General features: G+C 40.1%; 1 protein-coding gene across 8 annotated transcripts in view; it reads left to right on the top strand.

The window, feature by feature from the left end:
* Positions 1 to 20,815, top strand: part of NCALD (neurocalcin delta) — a 373,105-nt gene that overhangs the window by 295,034 nt on the left and 57,256 nt on the right. The window lies entirely within an intron of this gene.

Here is a 20,815-nt window from a genome sequence, read left to right as displayed (position 1 = left end):
TAAAGACTACAGCATAGTCTTGCAATATGTTACTGTTTGTTTTGTTTGTTTTTTGTTTTTTTTTTTTACAATTGTCACACATTCTGAATCAGTCTAGAATAGTTTGGGATTTGGTTTCTATCTTGTTTGCAGCATGCATAATTAGCAACAATAGGCACAGCGGGGAAAGAACATTATACTTTGAAACAAAAGTTGGTGTGTTTTTTTTTTTCTTGTAAATAGGGTATTCCGAAAATACCAGGGAAACTGTCAACAGCTTCCTGTTTAGAGAAAAATAATCTGGACTATGCCAAGGAAGTTGGGGTGGAACCTCTTACGTGTGTGTGCATGCAGTTGCTTTTTGGTTGTTAGAGCAAAGTGCACATTTTCAGGATCTTCCTCTGAAAATTCAGCTGTGAAGAGAACAGCATTAGATAGCCTTCACTGAGGAGTTGTGCAAGCTGTTCTTATATTTAAGAACTGAAATATTGCGCACGAAGGAAACAATAGCCCTAAAGCTAGATTATCATTGGTAGATGTTACTTTAATTCAAATACAGATATGAATAGTCACTAAAGTTAACTCCAGATCTTGAATGAATAATTTGATAACTGATTAATAAGACCTTTTCTCTCCTTATTCCTATCGCCGTATACAAGGCAAACTGTTTTATTTGCACTGTTGTAGTTCATTTTCTTGCCGAGTTTAGTAATTTTGGATTTTCTATCACTGGATAGATTGGATGGTTTTGTAGCTTATAATTCAAAGAAAACCTCTGGCATTTAAGTTAATCAAAGCCAGCATTTATAACCAGGTTTCTCAATCTTACAAATTCAACAGGAAAAATGGGCAAATATTAGAGCAGCACATGTAATATACTTACTATTTTGATGGACAGGAAATAATGGTTTAACTGTGTATATGAATATACATTTTGTGATATGTGAATTATAGCTCAATGTAATGCAATATATTGTTCTTATTTTTTATATTCCTTATTAGTTTTAGAATTCTGATTGCCTTTATTTTTCCTCTTAAAGATGAGAATTTTGAACAGTATTTAGTTTCAGTGATAAGTGAATAAGTGTGGGTGCATCAGTAGTTTTTCAATAGCTTTCAGTGACTGAATATTCATTGAACTGACTGGCATTTGGTAAGTCTGTTTTTGGCCAGAGACCCCATGGAGGATTTTCCAAAAAGTCTAATGTGCTTACAATCAAGGCACATCTACTGAGGCATCATCTCATCATTTAATTTATCTCATAATTATAGTAACTCAGAGGCCACATTTTTAACACCCCTAGAAATATGTTAATTGATTTGCAATATTTCAAATGAGCACGGATAGGACTGGTAGCATGTCATTTAAAAGCTCTATCTTTGATGGAGTACTTTGATGTTTGTTTCTTTTACGAAAAATAAGTAATTATCATTAGAGCTTAGAGAGCAAAGATATAGCAAAGATTTTCTATATATCTCCCTCTATGATGTTTTAAATTCAAGTTATAAAATGACTCTATTCAGTGTCCTTATAAAATATACTGGATTTCAGCAATGTGAAATATAAGAGAACAAGTCAGTGTCAGTGACAAAATGTCAATGATAAAGTTTATCACTAGAAGAGAGCAACCTTTGCTGTGATCTTAAAAATGCTTTAGAATCTACAGGTTTTTTTTCTCGTGGCAACATAAAAAGAAAATGACTCTCATTGTGCACAGTCATCTACTTACAGGGGTGAGACTGTGCTGATTTCAAGGTCAAGTTTGTTTCAGCTTCAAAGATAGCAGCAAGGAATGATTTGCGCTGACCTGATTGTTGCTTTGTGTATAGTTTAGGGGATTTTTAACCTTTTTGGTGTCATGGGCTTCTTTGGCAACCTGGTAAAGCCTATAGACTTCTCTGAATGATGCTTTTAAATGCATAAGTTAAAGTATGCAAGATTACAAAGGAACCACTTTTGTTGAAATACATTAACCAGATTTTTTAAAAATTGTGATACGTGTTTTGTTAATAATTTATTCTTAAATAGTACAAGCTAGCAGCAGGTATAACTACCATATGAAATAGTGATGAGTGTAAAAAGTATTTCGGAATATCTATACTGACTATAACGTGACGTGAGAATATCCGTGATTTCTCTCAGCGACAAAATCACAGGTACTGTGGTTTGTAGTCTACATTTTAATTAAAAGAAATACTAAATTTCAGGTTGAGACTGGCGAAACGGAGAGTGTCATATATATTTTTCCCATCCAAGTTCCGGATCCCCTTGAATTCTATCCACCCCTGAATTAAATGATATGTAAGCTAGTGATGCCAAAATTTCGTAGAACTGCACTGGACAAAGCACACACCACCATTTCCACATCCAGTTCCACATCTGATTTTATTCTCTGAATGTGTGAATGTCACAGTATTCTTGGAATTTCTGTGTGAAAAGGAACGGTATATCCGGACAGCGACCAAACTATAACTTTCGTTCATTTTCCATAATGAACGTTGAAATCCATAAGCATGCTTATGTTGCATGGACCAGGAAATTCTTACCTCATTAAATAGGAGTGAAGAGGAAGGACTCGTAATGTTAACGCAAGTTATGCAAGTTCAAACCATGGACCACAGGAATAAGACTAAAGTTAGTTACAAAACGGCCTTTATCCACTCAGAGAAAATAAACCAGTAGTACTCAGATGAAGAATGCAGGATGTTATGTGAGATCATTGGAGAACTTATGTAACTTTCCAGTGTAATGTAAGGCACATTCTTGTGTGAATCTATAAGTTATAATGTTACTTCCTTACCCAGGATAGAGCCTGTTAGTTTATCTACCACAGGTCCCCAGGATGCACCACATTCAAAATGAAATGGGGAATGGAGACACTTCCTGAGTAATTTGAACTCAGAATTCTCTTTGACTTACTGGATATTTAAGAACAATACAGGAGGTATTAATATTGTTTAGCGTGACTGTCTAAGCAATTGTCTCGTTCTCATATCAACTTTGACTTTGCAGAAGATATTGCCTAATGTTCTTCTCCAACCTACTAGGTAGCTTTGCAGTTGGTTGGCTGACATCATATATCACTATCTTTCCAGCCCTGCCTTTAGACTGTCCAAAGCTGCCCTTTCTATTACATCAGTGTCCCCCATCTCAGCGTAAGAGAATTGGAGCTGTGACATTTTGTACAAGCTGTTGTCTAAACTCAATCCAAATCCCTAACATTTGAAATGGAAGCTTAGCAATTTTCCTTCATGTGTTCTTGGGGAATTATGAAAGAGGATTTTTCTCAAACATTTTTTATTCATTAGACAAGAAAAGAACACCTGCTTTGGGGACTTTGAGTCTCTGAGGCAACTTGATAAAGAAACTTGGAAAATGTCTAAAATCTCTGACTCCCAGCTGCACTGTTTGCCTCTTTGATGGCAGGTGTTTGAAATTTTAAGTTCAGAAAAGAATGTGCCATTACTCTTCATGAAATCAACTGTCATTTAAATGGTGCCCCATGATGGAAATCCAACTAGAAATAGCATTCCAAAATATAGTATTTTTTATTGTCTCCAGAAGTGATGCCATAAAAGTTAGTGCTCATTAAGACTTTGATATAAAAATTATATGATAAATATTTAAATTCACATGGAGCCATGTTCTCCAAACTAAAGACAGTCTGTTCTTTTTATCCCTGCAGTGAACCTTAGTTTTTGGGACATATTTCTATAAATGCCTTTAATTAGAGACACAGCATCTCTTTAAAATTTAGTTTACACTAATGTAAAACATAGTATACTCAGCTAACATTAAAGTTCTATCTTTGATTTGCAGGAAAGGAATCTCTAATCTGAACGATATTCAGCTGCTGCTTGTCCTAATGTAAGGATTATTCATATTTTCTGAATTCTGTCCCAATGACAGCAGGAAAACCAAAGTCTGCATGTTGCTGTTATACAAGGATGAATCCTTTAAAGGATGATTCTAGATTTTTTTTTTAATTTTATGAATTTAAACCCTATCCATTAGAGGCAAATGTTGAAAAGTGTTACATTCTGGGCGCCTGGGTGGCTCAGTTGGTTAAGCGACTGCCTTCGGCTCAGGTCATGATCCTGGAGTCCCGGGATCGAGTCCCGCATCGGGCTCCCTGCTCGGCAGGGAGTCTGCTTCTCCCTCTGACCCTCTCCCCTCTCATGCTCTCTCTCTCTCTCGCATTCTCTCTCTCAAATAAATAAATAAAATCTTTTATAAAAAAAAAAAAAAAAAAAAAAAAAAAAAAAAAAAAGAAAAGTGTTACATTCTTCGGCTATCTGCTCAGCTGATTCCCACAGACTTTCATGTGATTCATACAACTAAAACCACAACCAATTTTGTGATGACCATATTTACAACATCCTTGGAGATAAAAAATAGCGTCCCACAAAAGTCATCCCATCCCATGCCTTCCCAGGCATCAGGTGCCACAGGAGGCAAGCATTTATTAACTAGCTACTGCATCCACATTATTACAGGAAGCATTTTGCGCCCCCCCCCCCCCGCAAAACACAATCCTTGTGTGCCACTGGCATGAAAAGCTCAGCTTACTTTATGAACTTCTGATTTTTGTCTGCTTGAGCTTTTATTCAAACATTCAGTCTTTCATACATTCAACAAGTTTTGCATACCTACTGTGTGCCAGGCTTGACACTAGACACCAGGAATGCAACGGTGAACAAGACAAGCAAGTCCCCTTTTAGGGATCCTATGTATATCAACGGCCAACGTTTCTTCCTCATGGTCATTAAAGAATTATCTTTAAAAGCTAACAAACAAACAAACATGAAAACAAAAGAGACAAGCAAACAACTGGGAGCCATTAGATTTTACACCTGAGTTAAACCTTAGAAGGGGCATTCTTCAGCTGGTGAACAGCCAGCCTAATTTGTGAGCAATCTGTTCTTATCAGTGTCAAGCATTCCAGATCAGTACGCCCAGCCCTATTCTTGGCGGGCCAGAGGCTGTCTTCTAATTCAGAAAAAAATGAGAATGGTAGGAACTGACCTAAAGAATGATTTTCTTTTAGGCAAATATGCTATCTTATGCAAATAACAAGAGTCATTTTATTTTAAGAAAGAAGTCCTTAAATTAGTGGTGCCCAAGTGCAGTTGACCCTTGAACATCATGGGGGTTAGGGGTGCCAACCCTCCATGCAGTCAAAAATCCACGTATAACTTTTGACTCCCCGAAACTTAACTACTAATACCCTACCATTGACTGGAAGACTTACCAATACCATAAACAGTCAATTAACACGTATTTTGTATTTTATATGTATTATATACTGTATTTTTATAATAAAGTAAGCTAGAGAAAAGAAGATGTTATTAAGAAACTCATAAGGAAGAGAAAACAGTTACAGTCCTATACTGTATTTATCAGAAAAAATCCATGTATAACTGGACCCATGCATGGTTCAAACCCCATGCTGTTCAAGAGTCAAATATCTACCTATTCTCGCTTTCCTACACTAATCCAGTCAAGATGGGCTTACTGAATAAGCCCAGATCCCCATGGCATAATGCCATTCACTTCTCACTCACCTGCAACTCAGATTTAGGAGAAAGTTTCTTTTTTCTTTTTTTTTTTTTTAAGATTTATTTATTTATTGAGAGAGAGAGAGAGAAAACACAAGCGGGAGGAGGGGCAGAGGGAGAGAATCTCACACAGACTCCCCACTGAGCATGGAGCCAGGCGCAGAGCTCCCTCTCATGACCCTGAAATCATGAACTGACCGGAAATCAAGAGTCAGGTGCTTGACTGACTGAACCACCCAGGCGCCCCTAGGAGAAAGGTTCTACTCCACACAGTTATCCAGGAATTCAGACTTCTATCTAGTTAAACGAATCTGGGGAAAATCCTACATCTACAACTTGCAGGAGTTAACTTTGGGCAAGTTAGCTAAGTCACAGTTTTCTTTTCTTTTTTTTTTTTAAGATTTTTTTTTTTTTAAATTTTTTATTTGACAGAGAAAGAGAGCCCAAGCAGGGGAAGCTGCAGGCAGGGGCAGAGGCAGAGGCAGAGGGAGAAGCAGACTCCCCGCTGAGCAGGGAGCCCGACGTGAGGCTGGATCCCAGGACCCCGGATTATGACCTGAGCTGAAGGCAGTCGCTTAACCGTCTGATCCACCCAGGTGCCCCTAAGTCACCGTTTTCTTACCTGGATAATATTAGCGCCTACCTTACTGGTTTTTAAGCCAACTTACTTGGCATAGTAAGTGATGGGTATTAGGTGTTCAATAATGTGAACTGTTATCATTAGTTTTCTACCTCTGGTGGTGCTGCCACCACCACCATTTCCCCAGAAACTATGAAGTACCACTGCCCAAACTGGGGCAGGTATCTCCCTGCTGTTATGATAGTAGCTAACATTTAGGGAGCTAGATAGACTTCTAAGCTCTTTTCAAAGTAACTATTTTTTCTTCACAGTATCCCAGTTTTATAAATGAGGGAACTGAGGCACAGAGAGCTTAAGCAAATAGCCCAGTGTTTCACAAGAATATATAACAGAGTTCTAGGTATCTGGCCCTAGAGTCCTGGCTCTTTACTCACTGTGCTATATTGCTTTTCAAGCTGGAATATATTCTATTTTCCCTGTAAGTCATATATTGCAGCAGATTGTACTCTCCAAAATTGGCCGTATAATTATATCAACTCCCACATACACTTCTAGAATCTTGCCACTCACCATAAAGAGCTGGAGTCTATTGCCCTCCCCTTGAACCTTACATAGGCTTGTGATTGGTCCAACTGATAGAGCACAGTGGAAACAATACTAGGTGACTTCCAAGGTTGGATCATAAAAAGATACAATTTCTTTGTCTCCGGGCTATTCTTTTTCTTTCACATGTGACATTTGCTCTTGGAAATCAACTGCCATGTTGTGAGGAAGCCCAGACTGTATGGAGGGGCCATAGATAGCTGTTTCAGCCAACCCCTCCAGCTTAGACTTCAACCAACAGCCATCACCAACCAGAGATATGAGTGGGGAAGCCTTCAGAGGATTCCAGGCCCTAGTTCTTAAGTCCCCCTAACCCTCCTGATGGGGGCCATAGATGAGCTATCGCTGCTGAGCCCTGCCCTAAATTGCAGATTCTTGAACAAAATAAACATTGTTGTTGTTTTAAGTCCATAAGTTCTGGCATTATTTCTTAAGCAGCCAGAGTAACTGGAACATATGGGGTAATTAGATATGACTAAAGTACCTGTACAAAGAACTAACTTCAGGTACATATAACTTAAATAGGTTTTTATGATTTGGGATAAGTACCTAACTTAATTAAAATAATTTCTAGAGGAAAATATATTTCAGTTACCAAATTACAAATGGGCATCTTGTTTGTAAATTCAGAACAGTGTCCTACATATTAATGCTGCTGTTGGTTCTGGAAGATTTGGGCTACACTGAGACTTGACTGTTTGCCTTAGTAAAATCTCCCTCATTGCTTCTGCCACCTGGGATCGTCTCTGCCAGAGAGGCTGTGTGAATAACAGTACCTGTGCTATTTTCCCTTGGTCACTGCTTAGTCCTCCTTATCTGCTTCTGTCTCCCTTGCTCACACCTGCTCTGTCTAATCTGCTGCCTAGTTTTCTATTGTTAGACCCTTGCTGTCTTCTTGACACTCTCTTTTGGCTCATTTCCAATGCTTCTAAGCCTATTTTTCTGCTCTAATGGTTTACAGTAAAGCTAGGGAATTCCTCTTGGCCAGATAAGATTTAGCTCATTCAGCGAAGTCTTCTTACCAAGCTGCCAAAATGGCAACTGTCCCACTGGCCTGTGGCTCCATGTGTTGGCCAAACCTAGCACTTGGAATATTCAGAAATGTAGCCCTTATATCCTCACTCAGAGACACTTCTGTCTCTTCTGCTGCAGAGATATCAATACCTCTGATTTTCCTCTCACTTACTTAAAAGTCACCCTATCCTAATGGTCTTCCCACCATTCCTTTAGAAGATTAATTATTTTTTTCACTCATTCATTTGTTCATTCACTGTTTATTAATTCTATGTGGTGGGCCCTATTGTCACATACCTATGGAAAGATTTCTTGTTGTCCAAGGACTGGTAAGGTTCCTCCAGTTGTGTCTCCTTTGCTTACCATTGACACCAGGCAGATGTGGTCCAATGACCCAAATCTTTCAATAATCAACACATGTCCCACTTCGTTCAAGATGTCCCAGCTAAGTAGGATACTACGAGCATAATACAGGACCAGCCAGTCTTTGAAAAGGCTGTAGTCCAATTGGGAAGGCTAGACAGCATATGCATCTGAAATTGAAGAGCTGTGTCTTGGTTACAACCTCTCATAATGCCTAGTGTAGTGCGTAACACATTGTATCTACTCCTTAAATCTCTGGTAAGTGATTAATGAATAGATTAACCCTAGAAAGATACGTGGCATTGAGAGGCATCTTCCTTCAGAGAGGAATTAAGCTTTGAACTGGGTCTTAAAGAATGGAGAATATTTGGCATGACCACAGAAGTGAGAGGATCATCCATGAGTAACAAACATCATGGGTACATCCTGGTAACAGAAATTGACACCCATCTGGGATTGAGAAAATGGTTGGGAAAAGGAAAAAAAAAAAATCATACAATACCTAAGGTGGGTGTGGTGATCTAGAATTTATCAATTTAAGGTAAGCTGGATTTGATCAGATAGAAGCAGGAAGCTAGGGAAAGTTTGGGAACAGTGATGTATGTGTCAAATGGTGTTATAATATTTTAATAACCCTGTTTACTTTTGCTTTATACAATTTATTTTAAAATCCCCAATGTGTGTTAAGTGTTTCCTTTTTCTCACAGAAAAGTTCTAACTTTTTAAATTAAAAAAATGTGAATTATCTTCTGCCTTCAGTGCTGTGTGAGCATCCCTTTTAACTTTAGCTGGGTGATATCTGTAGGGAGAGCTATGTAACTTCATAGTTTTAAAACTATAATTTGTTTTTAGCAAAGTTATATTCACATAAAATCCAAGCCAGCTGAAAAAATGAAGACTTCCTAACATTTTCCATAGAATTATACTATCATGATAATTGATATTAATAATGAAACCCCTGGGACATTGCTTCATTATTCTGATGTCTTTTAATTGAGTCATCAACGAAAGACTAAATTATATTCAGTGAAATTTTAGTTGTAACTACATTTCATTGTATCTAATCTTTGAAAATTGGCCATCAGTATATGTGTTTGGCAACTATCAGAATGTTTTTTTGTTTTTGCTTGTTTTTTTTCAAGTAGGCTTCATGCCCAACGTGGGGCTTGAACTCACTGAGATCAGGAGTCCCATGCTTTTCTGACTGAGCCAGCCAGGCGCTCCACTATCAGAATGTTCTTAATCAGAATATCCCATTCTCAAGAAAAATATTGTAAATTATACATACAGATGTGTGTACATATATATATATATTTAGTATGTGTGTATAATATATGTACATATTTATATAAATGTTACATATATTTATATACACACACATAGTGAAAGAATAACAAGAACATCATTTGTTAATCCTTACAGTGAAATGTGACCTCACCTACTGATATTGCTGATAACTTTGCCACAGCCCCGTGCAGGTTAGTGCTGTCCCTAAGGTCCAGTGCCTCTCAGGTACTGAATCTGTGATATAGTTGTGAAGTCTCCAATCACATAAGGATTTTAAAGCAATTGAGGATAGAGAGGATGTTATCTCCACCTCGGACAGAGAGCAAAGGCTGTGCTTTATGCTTATAGAACATGACTCGCCACTGCTGTTGGCAATTGTGCGCGTTTGGAAATCAATTCTATTTCTTGAGCCCGTTGCACACATTGACGCTTCTTGCTGCCTCCTGGCTATTCGGCAGTAAACGGCTATAGCACCCTTGGTGATCCCTGAATTCTCTTACAAGGCCAGTTGCTGGGGGCGGTTAACTCAAACCACTCACTCTCTTGGGGGCTTTCTTTATTGAGACACTGAGCAGAAGTTTAACTGCAAGTTATAGTTTTCATGAAATTATTTTCTGTCATATCCAGAGGATGTTTTCACAGAATAGAAGCTTTTTAAGAAAGAGACAACCCCTGGTCCAAATTCCATTTTGTGAAAGTAACTATCATTAAAATCTGCTATGTTCCCCTCCAAAAATGTTGGCCAACTTCCAACTTTAAAAGCCCAACCCATTGCTTTTCCGAAAAGAACGAACTTCTTCCTCTGGCCCTCAAAAGAGCCTAGAATGCTGTGTCAGGGCATCCTTGCAAGGAGGACTACTTTGTTAAAGTCACAAAGGGTCTTGTCAAGGGCACAAAACTTGGTTATGTTACAGATTGACAAAAAGATACTAATTTTGAGATACCGTTTAAAAAAAAAAAGGAAAGATCTCACTGAAATCACATTAAATCATGTTCTGGATTTAAGAAATGGGACTTTTTTATTGTGGTAAAATATACATAATATAAAGTTAACCTAAAAATTTTAACAGTTTTAAGTGTACAGTTCAGTGGTGTTAAGCACATTCATGTTGTTGTGGGACCACCAACACCATACCGCTCCAGAACTCTTTCGTCTTCCCAAATTGAAATTCTGTACCCATTATGCGCTCACTCCCCATTTTTCCTTCATCCCAGGCCCTGCTAATCACCATTTTACTTTCTTGAAGTAGGTACCTTTCAAGGAAATTTAAAATGAACCTATAATTTCGCTTTCTCTTGTATATACACTCGTCAGTTAGTAAAATCCCTATTCAAAGTCTCCAAATAACTGGAAGTTTCTTAGGTTTACAAGTGGGCAGAGTTTATGCAGAGTTCCATGATGTAGAGATTTCAGACATACAGTGGAGAGGATGGGTTGAAACATGTTTTCTAAACCACCTAAACCAACTCTAAATCCTATTCGGTACAATTTTTGCTTAATTATTCAACTTGCCACTTTGCTTGACAAGGAGAAAGCCATTCAACCTGAGACTTTCTGGTCCCAGTGATATAGCCAAATAGTCTTATATTAGCCTTCTATTGATGCTCATTTTAAGTAACTTAAGTATCGAGCAATACATGTTTATGATAAAACATTTGGACAATATAGAAGAACATAAAGCAGAAGATAAACCTCACTCTTAATATTCTACTGCCTAAAGTAACCACAATTAACAGTTTCAGACTAAAAAGCATTATAATTCATTTTACTTTAACAGAAGAAAAAGAACTCTGAAATGAACCTGAGGATTTGAACTTCAGGTAATGATTTCTTTAAAGCGGGAATTTTTGGATTCCAGTGAAATTGAATTGCCAGTTAAAAATTTTAAATCAATCAAATACAAAGAGATTGGGGAATCAACATTTCTTAAAAACTAATGGTTTCTTAATGGGTACAGGCTTAAATTTTCAGTTAGTGAAGTTTAGTTAACTATCTCATGAAGATCAAAAAAGACCATAGGTAATCAAACAAAAATACCTCCGAGGAAATAAAGGGTTTTTAACCAGAGTTCGAAACTTAATTCCACCCTTAGGAATATTATCCTGGAAAAGACTAGATAAAAAGCATAATCTGTAAGAAACACAGTCCATGAAGTTATAAACTTCTTTCAAAAGGCAAAATAAATCATACAATAGGGAAGCAATTATTTTACCCAGTGAACTAGAACTCAGAGATTTTAGAGGAATGCACTGTATTTATTAACCTTGACCACAGAGGCTTACCTTCATGTGCTTCAGACGCCAGTGTTTTTTAGATTCCATTGTTTAAATACAAACTGTGTTTTAGTTTGCTTCATATTTAGACCGTGATTGCCTTTTATGGGTATTTATCTTTCTAGTGTTTCTCATCTTCTTTCTCTTCTCTGGTTGACTTGGAGAAACTTAAATCTTAAGTACATATGTGGCGTGTCATCGTTTACTTCTTGATTGTTAAGTGGCCCTTCAATCATGATAACCTTTTGTTTGTTGAAGATTTCTTCACTGCCCTGTTTCCTAATTCAGACTAAATAGGCTGTTCCACTAGGATATCTCTCCATCAGAACTGGATTATTTCCATTGTTTCCAGGTCTACCTATTTCTTGGATTCATTTCCAGTTTTTCTAGAGTATATTTTTGAGTAGTTTCATCAAAACAGCAGAAGAGCTAACTCATTGTAGATTTCATTTTGCCCTTATAATTGAAATATAGATTCAAAATAACTTTCTGCCACAATTTTATGGGCTTTGTTCCAATGTGTTCTAGCAACCCGAAAAGCAGATGCGAAGTCTGCTGCCATTCTCTTTACAGGTAGCTTTTTTACTCCCTCCCTGAGCTTTCAGGATTTTCTCTTTGTATCTGGAGATCATAAAATTCCCCGGGAAGTGTCCAGGTATGTCATTTTTTTCATTATTCCATTTCAAGCTGTCTTAATCTGAAGATTCAAGGTTTATTCAGCTCAGGAAAATATTCTGTTATTTCTTTGAAATATTGATTTTCTCTATCATCTGTGTTTTCTCCTTGAATAGCTTTTATTTGGAAGGATATCATATCTTTTAGCCCCAGGAGATACTATATCTCTTCAATCTTGGATCTCTCTCCTCTGTGTTCTTAAATTTTCTCTAATATTTTCTCTTTCGTTTTTCTTTTTTTTTTAAGATTTTATTTATTAATTTGAGAGGGAGAGCACACAAGTCAGGGGGAGGGGCAGAGGAAGGGGAGGAAGCAGACTCCCTGCTGAGTAGGGAGCCCGATGTGGGGCTCCATCCCAGGGCCCCTGAGATCATGACCTGAGCCGAAGGCTGATGCTTAACCGACTGAGCCACCCAGGTGCCCCTCTCCTTTTTTCCTCTTATGTGCATTCCAAGAATTTCCTCAAATTTGTCTTCCAGATCTCAAATTTTTTGTGTGTGTCATTTCATTTCACGAATTCAACCTTTCTACTCAGGGTCTTTTTAAAATCTTTAATTTTTATAAAAAAATTTGTTTGTTTTTTGTGGCTCCTTTTTCAAAGCAGCATACTCTCGTTTATGGATACAATATTCTCCCAAATTTCCCTGAAAACAGTAATAACACTTTTTTTTTTTTTAATTTATCTTCTATGTCCCATTTCAACTCTATTTCCTTTGGCATCAGTTGTTTTGTTTTTCTTCTGGATCCTTCTCTTTTATGCTCTTTGTTTTTCTTAGGTAACTGTTGCCTTTTGACTGGCCCAATCATATTCATAAATGAAGTGCTGGGTTGACTAGTAGAGGTACCTGGTGGGGTTTCCTTGGCAGTTACATAGGAATGTCCTTCTACCATGCTTCTCATGCAGGGCAGAGGAGGCAGGCAGGCTGATGGCAGGCACCTTTGAGAATAAGAAGCAGGTAGGCAAGCTTATGACTGCCCAAACTGCCCAAGTCAGGAAGACTATATTTTGAGCAGTGAACTGCATAGGTGTACTGCCCTTTTGTGCAGAGTTTAGAGGGGGGCAGGAAAAGGTGGGGGAAAAAGCATTCTGCAGAGCCCTTCTATTAGTTACCCTGTCTGCTCCTTCTCTCTGTGGCTCTAGACCTGAATTCTCTGGGGTTCTGTTGGGAAGAGCAGCTCTCACCTCTCCATCATCTCTCTCTGAAACCTAATCTCTGTGGCGGTTTTTATTGGCTCAATCCAACCATGTCTGTTTGCTATTTTCCAGAAATTTTAAAAAAATTTCTGTCTACAGGGGTGCCTGGGTGGCTCAGTTGGTTAAGCGTCTGTCTTTAGCTCAGGTCATGATCCCAGGGTCCTGGGATCGAGCCCCACATCGGGCTCCCTGCTCTGCAGGGGAGCCTGCTTCTCCCTCTGCCTGCTCCCCCCGCTTGTGCCCTCTCTCTCTCTCTCTCTCTCTCTCTGTCAAATAAATAAAATCTTTAAAAAATAATTTCTGTCTACAGATGGTAACCTTTTCTGATTTCCATCCCTGTTACAGATTATTCTTTTTCATACATATTTTCTGCCATTTCAGTGGAAATTTTGGAGGATTTTAAATTTGCATGCTTAGTGTGCCGTGCTAGAGTGAAGTTGTAGTAACATTCAGAATGCTTATCCCAGTGTGTTAGTGCATGAGACCAGGGCATGTGTCTTTTGCTCGGTGAGACCATTTCTCTTTCTTTCATGGCCCCAGACAGCACTCTCAACCCTGGTTAGATGTATGACCAAAATGGATCATTTATACAGAGAGCAAAGTGAAAGAAGATGGATCACATGAGCTGATTCCGTCATTAGACTCATAATGTCTGCCTCCATCAGGTACCCCCTCATCCTTCAGGACTCCACTCAAGCCCTGCCTTTTCTAGGAAGCCTTCATAACTTCCCCAGTACTCTTGCATAATACAAACTGCTATTATAACACTAACCACACAGTTTTATAATTTCCTATTGTCTCTTCCATTAAACTTCATGCTCCCTGAGGGTAAATGAGGTGCTTTGTTTCATGTCTGTATCCTCAATGTACCCCACAGGGGCTGGCATGCATTAAATGCCCAACACAGGTCAGATAACCAAGTAACTGAATGAATGAACAAACTTGATATTGACCTTGGAAACAGGTGTGTTGTATTTCTTTGCTGAAAACAAGACCACTGACCTCCTGATTGTCAGGAGAAGTTTTGGGAAGGGTGTTTCAGGCAGGAGGAGCATTATGGGGAAAAGCCCAGGGCAAACTGGGGCATGGCTTTTTGGGGGAACTGGTAGAGGCTGTTCTCAAAGTTGCTATAGATAATTGGTTCATCTAAATACAATCTCTAATTCCTGCTGTGTCCTTTTGTGCTGAGTGGCAGTCTTATTTCAAGGTTCTTTGATCTTTGCCAGTTCAGTGAATGCAGATCTAATTAGAACTGTTGTATTTTGGCAAAAATGCTGGTGCCCCAATTCCTTAGGTGTTGATAGAGTATCCTTCCTGGTTCTTTATAATTACGACTTGAAACCTACAGCAGTCTTCTTTGCCAGTTTACATGAAAGGATCCGCTTACACTTGTTTTTACTATCATTACCAGTATTGAGCCCTCACTTCACAAGAACAGCGTGAAACCACAGACAGTTTAGAATGGGGCTTCCAAGCCCTCCTGGGCTCTGGTAGCCTGCTGGAAATTGGTAAAGCAGGAGGCCGTCCGTTGCAGAGCTCTGCCTCTCACATGATCACCTGGCAGAACTTCCTTGCTCCAGTGCCTCTGACCCCATTCACCATCTGAAAGTCCTCTCCAGAAGCATCTGAGGACCTCGCCTCCCATTTCTGGAACTTAATAAAAAACTACTAGTTTTCAGAGCAAGTAGGCTCTCAATTCTGGTTAATTAATACGTGTCTTTTCATTTCAAGATGTGTTATTCTATCCACATAGCAGGTGTTCAATAAATAGTTGTCAGATGGGTGGAAGAATGAATAAAATCCAAGAGGGATTGGGTTTGCCTTTTCTGAAATTAGACTCAAGGAGCACATTTGCTGGAAATTACCCCAGGTGGGTGCTGGGGTCTGCTTCGGATTGCAGGCCATTGATTGCTTCCATCTCGGTCATTTCAGTTCCGCCACATCCTACACACGTCCCCCATCTCTTGTCTTTGGGGCCAGTTCACTCTGGCATTTAGACTCTCACTAAACACGTCTCCGTAGGGTCCTTTTATTTGTTCCTAACACAAGATTGTCTGGGGAATATGCTGCTCCCTGTGGACTCGCTCCTCACCTGCCGAGGCAGAGACCCTGACTTAAAGAGCGCGTCCATCACACCCCCAACTCAGCGTCGCATTGGGCTTGTTTTTAAGAGTGAAGCTATGTGGCACCCCCCAGCAGACTGGTGTTAGATGTGGGACAATGTAAAGCAGGACATGCCCAGGTATATGACTCAGGAGTACCTTGACAACCATCAGTGAAATGCCAGGCTGTGCTAATAGGAAAACGAGGTCTGGGAATGCTAACGGTATAAAGTGACTAGCATAAAGGGACATGTTTTTGGCAGCCCTGGCAGTAGTCAGGGCTGGAGACATAAGGAGAGAAATGGCTGCATGAAGATGACACAGGAAGAGAAGTTCAAGTCCTCTCATTATTCAAAGTCCCAGCTGAATCTGAGCTGCTGGGTCAATGGGTGGGAGCACCAGCCCAACTAACCCCCACAAGCTCTTGGCTGGGATCTTCCCACTAGCCTGGGAGGAGAGGCACAAAGTCTAAACGCAAGTCCCAGCACTGGGGTCAGAATCGCAGTGGTGTGGTTTAAAAACAAGGCTGAAATGAGAACTTTGTAATTGGAATCTAGAAGGCTGGGGCTTGGGATTTGCCTCGTCACAAGATTTTCTAGGTGATTCTTAATTCTCGGCAACTAACCCTTGACAGCCACCAGCACCTCTTAATCTTCTCAGTCTACAAGGATCTCTTGCTGTGGACAGACTGCCCAGCACCGGGAGTTTCAGCCGAGCATGTGGCTGGTCTGCACATGGCATGAAGAGGCAAGCTCTGTGCCCTTGGATCTATTTATTTGTTTTCTTTATTTTTATTTATTCTATATTTTTATTTGAGTATAGTTGACACACAATGTTACGTTAGTTTCAGGTTTACAACTTAGTGATTCGTCATTGAATATATTCCTTATGCAATGTCTTTTATTCCCATGACTTACTCATTCTAGCTGGAAGCCCATACTCCCCTTCACCATTTTACCCAACCCCCACCTCCCCTCTGGCAAGCATCAGTTTGTCCTTAGTATTTATAGATCTGATTCTGATCTATAGATCTGATTTGTTTGTTTATTCATATGATTTTTTTTAATTCCACTTATGAGTGAAATCATATGGCGTTTGTCTCTCTCAGTCTGACCTATTTCACTTAGCGTAATACCCTCTAGGTCCATCCATGTTGTTGCAAATGGCTGTGCCCTTGGATTTAACAAGTGTTTCTAGAATACGGGCACTGCTTTAGGCCTTGAAAGCAACCCTTGCCTTTAGGGATCAGTAAGTTATGAAGTCACAATCTACGCTCTCAACTCAACATGACCACTTAGCATCACTAGCATCACGAAAAACTCCTGTTGTGGATATATGCCACTGGTCACAAAAAGATCTGATGCAAATAAAAAGTCATCAGCCCAGATGACTACCACAACTAGAAAACAACTCCAAGTTCCTTATTTGTGAGGAGCAACCTAAGGATGGGACTAATTCACAAAGCTTACAACGGAGCCTATAGATCTCTTAAGTAGGGTTATCAGATTCAGCAAGTAAAAACACAAGACACCCAGTTAAATTTGCATTTCAGATAAACATAGAATTTTTTTCATTATAAGTACATCCCATGAAGTATTTAGGACATACTTATGTTCAAACATTAATTGTTATTTATCGAAATTCAGATTTAAATGGACTTCCCATATTTTATCCGGCAGCCCTACCCCTATGCTTACTTAGGGACACTTCCCAAAAGATCAAGGCTGCTAGATTTGGATATCTGGTCATATTAAGTTGACAAGAGTAGAGGGCAGGGAGCATGCCCTGTTGTCTTCGCCTTCCTTAGACAGCCTTCTTTAGCGTGTAGCACTCAGGGTATAATAAATACACAAGGAGTCGGTGTCAGATGGTTCTTATTCAAAGGAAGCTAACCTTGGTGCTGGCCTCATAGGTGCTGTAGAGGAGGAGAGCCCGGCTAGCCACACACACAGTGGACCTCCTCACATCCACAGCAGTGAGTGCCTCCACCCTGCCTCACTGCCCATGCTCTCCATCACTCGTGACACGAGATCGTGGTTGGCAGGGGCTGAAAATTGTATCTTGCAACCTAAATATGTCTCTTTCTCTTAGAGCTCTTTCTGCCTTCATGGGAGTAAACCTCACTTCAAATATTGTGAGTTACCATAAAGGTTTTATAAGTTCAATCCCATTTCCCCACTGGTTAACGTGATCGTTGTAGCATTCCATCTCTGTTTTAGAATGATTTTTTTCACCCCAAGAGTAATAAGTTAACAAATTATGCACAAGTGGGGGTTTCTATTTCAAGAAAACTTTGTTAAGTGGAAGAATGCTTTGGTTATTTTCTTTCATTGTAGGGCCCCACTCTCTTTGAGTTGGGGCACACCTATTTCCAGGAAACTGTCTGTCAGCCAGACAGCATCGGTTTTCTGGGAGGGTGCCAAGGAACCAGTGTCCTTTTCTTCTGATTTATTTCCCCAAATTGCTCTCCAGAAGACAGGTATTAATGGGAGGAAAGAAGAGCAGCCATCTATGGGTGATTGGTGAGTCTGGGCGGTCTGCTTCGTTGCAATCCACTCCGGTTCGCATGTGTAACTACTGGGGCTTTCTTGGTAATATTTAAGGGGAAAAATCACTCAAATCCCCTTGTTTGTCATAGGCATTTTAACTTTGGCTAAGTAGTACCTGATGACCACCTGAATTAATCATTTCTCATTACCCACCTTTGAGGTAAGTTAGTATGAATCCCTCATTATTGCGTGAGAAAACCAAATCCCAAAGAAGCCGATTCTGGCCCAACAGTACATGGTGATCAGTCAGGCCTGGGATTCTTAAACCCTCTTGCCTCCTCCGGGTAAGCAGATTGTCATCTTTCACCACCGTGGGATGTACAAAGACCCAAATGTAGAAAACGTGTTTCCACTTACAAACATAGCCCTATGTTTGGGACAGGAGTTTTCAACTCTAGTGTCATACAAGATCGCCTAAAATGCCAATGCTAAGGTCTCACTCCTGGGGATTCCTAGTCTTTTGGTCTGGGGGTGGCCCAGGCATAGGTTTCTTGTTTTTTTTTTTTTTTTTTTAAGATTTTATTTATTTATTTGAGAGAGAGAATGAGAGAGAGAGAGAGTATGAGAGGGGAGAGGGTCAGAGGGAGAAGCAGACTCCCCGCTGAGCGGGGAGCCCGATGCGGGACTCGATCCCGGGACTCCAGGACCATGACCTGAGCCGAAGGCAGTCGCTTAACCAACTGAGCCACGCAGGCACCCCTGTTTTTTTTTTGTTTTTTTTTTTTAAAAAGCTTCCAGGATGCTCATGTGCAGGGAGGGTTGAGAATGTTGGTCCAGGCAAAGTAAACAGGGGTTCATGGGATGCTGAAGTTTCAAATCTGACCCAGTGATGGTAGGTCTCTACCATCTTACCATTAGAGACCCTACATATGGAGTCTCTGGTGACATAAACATTTAGCCTGGTTTAAAAGCATTTTGTTACGAGAAAGAGAACATCAGCGCAGAGTAGTTTCCTAGTTAACTCTAGTAGAAATATATTGCTCTGACAGAGGGACAGGGAGAGGAGAACAGACCCAGGTTATGGTGTGCTGACCAGACTGCTGAGGGAGGGGTGATGTTGGGAACCCAAGCTGCCCCAGGATCATGACCACAGAAGAGTGCCGTACTCTTGGGCAGTGGTTCCAGAAGACCTTGTTTGGCGGGGAGGGGTGGATCAAGGGAGGCTTATTGATTTAGAGCAGCATGCACTCTGAGGTCAGACTGCCTAGGTTCAAATAATCCTGGCTCTATCACTTAAGTTCTGTGACCTTGGGCAAGTTCCTATCTCTCAAATGATCAGTTTTCTGATTTGGAAAACAGGTAAAAATGCAACTACCTCATCATTTGTTGGGACAATGAAATGAGATAATACATGATATGATACCTCAGTGCTCCACTCCTCAGTCTTTCCAAGGTAACTAGATCTCTGTGAAATTTTCTTGACTAAAATGGGGTAGACGGGCGCCTGGGTGGCTCAGTTGGTTAGGCAGCTGCCTTCGGCTCAGGTCATGATCCTGGAGTCCCGGGATCGAGTCCCGCATCGGGCTCCCTGCTCAGCGGGGAGTCTGCTTCTCCCTCTGACCCTCTTCCCTCTCATGCTCTCTCTATCTCATTCTCTCTCTCAAATAAATAAATAAAATCTTTAAAAAAAAAAAATAAATAAATAAAATAAAATAAAATGGGGTAGACCATTACCTTTGCCTTCAAGGTAACTAATTCTCACAAGGCAACACAAGGTTAGACTTAAAGTAGTGAGCCATATGTTGACTCAGAAGCAAGAGATTTCATGTATAAAACCTTACAAGAGAGCCCCTTGGCCTCAGAGTAAGCAGGGTAAAACCATGGGGTTCAGGGTCAGGCTATGTCCTTGGACCAAAGAATGAGAACAATTACCAGGAAGCCAAATGCGGTTAGGACAAGACTCAGGTCAAAGAGGATGGGCAGCTACCAAAGTCAGAGGTTACGCAGCCAAGCCCCAGAAAATCCGTGATCCAGAAACCAGGGAAAGTGCCTGAGGCTAAAGAAGGTGGTTGTAGGAATACCCTTCCAAAGCCCCTGTTGGGAACCCGCACGGCTTCTCTGTTCTCTGCCTCCTTTGAAAGTTGCTTAAAGCCAAGGAGGTTCTGGAAGTGAGTATCTTAGCGGACCCTTCCGACAAGTGGGAATACAAGTTTTGTATTCTGCAAAAAAAAATATGGCTTCTAGATCAGAGCCCTCTAACTGTGCTCAAAGACTGTGGACCTATCAACATTTCCCACAGTGGGACCCACAGAAGGCAGGTTCTATGGGATATTCCACAGTTAAACATATTTGCTGGGTAAAGAAAATTTAGCATGCTTCTTAATTAAAAAACTTTGCAGTGCTTTTAATTTGCTTGTAAATGTCTAAGGGGAATATATGGTAAGATGTGTTTCCCAAACTAATTTGGCCGTGGAACCCTTTCTTCTTGGGACCTAACTCCTATGGCTCTTTTGCCATCTTAACTCCTGAGGCTTTTGCCTTAAAACCCTTTCCTCACTTCTCAGGGGTGTGTAGAACCCTCTATGGCCTCATTCCAGGTCCCTACCATTCACAGAAGGAATAAGATGAGGCTATTAACTGAAGGATGGCAGGCCCGTGCCCGTCTTGATCTTCTCTCTGGCACAAAGTTGGGACT

This window comes from Zalophus californianus, chromosome 4 (assembly GCF_009762305.2).
Source record: "Zalophus californianus isolate mZalCal1 chromosome 4, mZalCal1.pri.v2, whole genome shotgun sequence".
In the NCBI taxonomy this organism is placed as follows: domain Eukaryota; kingdom Metazoa; phylum Chordata; class Mammalia; order Carnivora; family Otariidae; genus Zalophus; species Zalophus californianus.
The sequence above is the reverse complement of the archived record's forward strand: the minus strand, read 5'-3'. Positions and strand labels throughout refer to the sequence as shown.